Genomic DNA, 3,369 nt, shown 5'->3' with positions numbered 1-3,369 from the left:
AACTGAAGATGCCGTTCAGCGAAGGCATTCACTTTGGTGTGCACTGCATTGAGTGTCACGCAGCCTTTGGGCCTTTGCTGGTTGTACAGTACATATGTACACATCCCAGCATGCCACTTTTTGTATACAGTACAGTATGATGGATTGTTAAAACTGTGGCATGGCATGCTGGGTGGGATGTGTACAGTACTTCCACAACAATTGGAGGGCCATGACTTTGACACAACCGTTCTATGGAGTTCTAAAAGTAGAAGGGAATTTACTTTACAGTACAGTACGTTTACAATGTTTTTATTTTTTTTTATTTTTAATGCAGCATCACTAGGCCACACCCGGGTAGAAGAGGCGGTTCTCCTCGACACCGAGAAGGAACAGGAGGAGGAGGTGGAGCAGCAGGAGGACCAGGAGCCAGGCAGTGAGTACAGTGGTCCGGTGGAGGGGGTGCTTTGTGGGATGCGGAGGTGGGGGTTGGCTGTTGAAGTGGTTGGAAGTGCAGGTGGTTCTGGAGGAACTGAAGATGCCGTTCAGCGAAGGCATTCACTTTGGGGTGCACTGCATTGAGTGTCACGCAGCCTTTGGGCCTTTGCTGGTTGTACAGTACATATGTACACATCCCAGCATGCCACTTTTTGTATACAGTACAGTATGATGGATTGTTAAAACTGTGGCATGGCATGCTGGGTGGGATGTGTACAGTACTTCCACAACAATTGGAGGGCCATGACTTTGACACAACCGTTCTATGGAGTTCTAAAAGTAGAAGGGAATTTACTTTACAGTACAGTACGTTTACAATGTTTTTATTTTTTTTTATTTTTAATGCAGCATCACTAGGCCACACCCGGGTAGAAGAGGCGGTTCTCCTCGACACCGAGAAGGAACAGGAGGAGGAGGTGGAGCAGCAGGAGGACCAGGAGCCAGGCAGTGAGTACAGTGGTCCGGTGGAGGGGGTGCTTTGTGGGATGCGGAGGTGGGGGTTGGCTGTTGAAGTGGTTGGAAGTGCAGGTGGTTCTGGAGGAACTGAAGATGCCGTTCAGCGAAGGCATTCACTTTGGGGTGCACTGCATTGAGTGTCACGCAGCCTTTGGGCCTTTGCTGGTTGTACAGTACATATGTACACATCCCAGCATGCCACTTTTTGTATACAGTACAGTATGATGGATTGTTAAAACTGTGGCATGGCATGCTGGTTGGGATGTGTACAGTACTTCCACAACAATTGGAGGGCCATGACTTTGACACAACCGTTCTATGGAGTTCTAAAAGTAGAAGGGAATTTACTTTACAGTACAGTACGTTTACAATGTTTTTATTTTTTTTTTATTTTTAATGCAGCATCACTAGGCCACACCCGGGTAGAAGAGGCGGTTCTCCTCGACACCGAGAAGGAACAGGAGGAGGAGGTGGAGCAGCAGGAGGACCAGGAGCCAGGCAGTGAGTACAGTGGTCCGGTGGAGGGGTCCCCACAGTAGATGGACAAACCCATGTGCACAGCAGGCGAGGCAGTGCAAAATGACACACCCAAATCTACTGTACAGTAGATACTGTAATTCTCTCTGCGCAAGTCCAGTAACACCTGCCTCACCTGCAGTGCACATGGGTTTGTCCATCCAAGAAGGATTTTGTCAGAGAGTGAAGAAGAACAAGGGCCTCAGTACATGCTGGAGCCTGTTCAAAAATACTTTTCCGGTACAGATGGTGAGAGCCCTGGTGTTATACTGTACAATACTTACCAACCGCGCTCAGAGACTCCTCCTCCAGCTGGGTGGGGGCAGAGGTGGCCCTCTCCTCCTGGGTGGCGGCAGGGAGGCTTTCTGGAGCTGCAAATGTCAAAAAAAAAAAGGACAAAATAAAGAGGGTGTATCGTGCAAGCAGGGGTATTTTTGAACAGGCTCCAGCAGGAACTGATGCCCTTACTCTGCTTCACTCTCTGACAAAATCCTCCCCACAGTAGATGGACAAACCCATGTGCACAGCAGGCGAGGCAGTGCAAAATGACACACCCAAATCTACTGTACAGTAGATACTGTAATTCTCTCTGCGCAAGTCCAGTAACACCTGCCTCACCTGCAGTGCACATGGGTTTGTCCATCCAAGAAGGATTTTGTCAGAGAGTGAAGAAGAACAAGGGCCTCAGTACATGCTGGAGCCTGTTCAAAAATACTTTTCCGGTACAGATGGTGAGAGCCCTGGTGTTATACTGTACAATACTTACCAACCGCGCTCAGAGACTCCTCCTCCAGCTGGGTGGGGGCAGAGGTGGCCCTCTCCTCCTGGGTGGCGGCAGGGAGGCTTTCTGGAGCTGCGACATCCACTGGGACTGCGGAAAAGCACACAAAAAAACTACTGTGCTGTACAGTACTGTATATTCTCTAACACGAACATACTGTACTATAAAGTACAATGTGTTAAGGTACTGTATCAACACTACAGTACATACTGTACTGTGCAGTACATAACAGTACAGTACAGTACAGTACCTGCCAAAATGACCCATTCCAGGAGGGATGAAATGCTGTGGTCCTGTACAGTATCCCACATGTTTGAAAGTCAATATGCAATGTTCCGCTCTGTACTGTATACAGTATACTGTACTGTACTTACAGTGGCGGTGCTGTCTCTCCCGCAGCGTCATCCTGCTGATACCTGGAAAAATAAGAAATACAGTGCGTAAGGCATACTGTAATTACTGCAGATACAGTATTTGTAGGCCCCATATCAAAAGTTTGTAAGGGCCCACAATTTACTGTACAGTACTGTACAGTATGTCATGAAAACCAATGCTGTAGGAAATCACCCATGGCAACAAGCATGTACTGTACAGCATACAGTAGTTGCCTTCCCTCTTCAGCAGGAGACTCCCTGAAATACTGCACAGTACTGTAGCAGCAATCTCCATCTCTCTCTCATTAGTCCTACACATTATGCCATACTGTACACCAAAATACTGTACAGTACCTACTGTATTACAGTACAGTATGTACAGTATTTTACCACATTCCATAATGTCCATTACCCATTACTACACACACTATAATGCTCATTGCATATTAGGGGGTTAACATGCTCGTTGCCATGGGATGAACCTGGTCTTCCAGGTGTTGCACACTCTGGAAGGGATTAACATGCTCATTGCAAAGAATTTACTGTACAGTACATGATCTGCCATGGATTCCGGGGGTTAACATGTTGACATCACCCCAACCATGGGCTGGAAACCAGGTCTGGTGGCTGCAGGAATGGGAATGTAAGAAGTGGGGTCCAGGCCCTGGAGTTGGAGAGCGGAACAATGCTCAGAAGGACCTGTCTAATACTGCTCCCCCCAAATCTGTATCAATACCACTGCTGAACAGCTGACTCTGGCGCTCT

At 47.8% G+C, this 3,369-nt stretch overlaps 1 long non-coding RNA gene across 1 annotated transcript; it reads right to left on the bottom strand.

Moving 5' to 3' along the window:
* Nucleotides 1-1,597: 1,597 nt before the first annotated feature.
* LOC146079718 (uncharacterized) lies at nucleotides 1,598-2,707 on the bottom strand. The gene is made up of 3 exons (XR_014474714.1): nucleotides 2,605-2,707; nucleotides 2,216-2,320; nucleotides 1,598-1,820 (listed from the first exon to the last, which is right to left on the bottom strand). It is a non-coding gene; the product is annotated as an uncharacterized LOC146079718 (long non-coding RNA).
* Nucleotides 2,708-3,369: the final 662 nt, after the last annotated feature.

The sequence above is a fragment of the Crinia signifera genome, chromosome 5 (assembly GCF_055691185.1).
Source record: "Crinia signifera chromosome 5, ASM5569118v1, whole genome shotgun sequence".
Classification (NCBI taxonomy): domain Eukaryota; kingdom Metazoa; phylum Chordata; class Amphibia; order Anura; family Myobatrachidae; genus Crinia; species Crinia signifera.
Note: the sequence above shows the minus strand (reverse complement) of the source record. Positions and strands in the feature narration are given on the sequence as shown.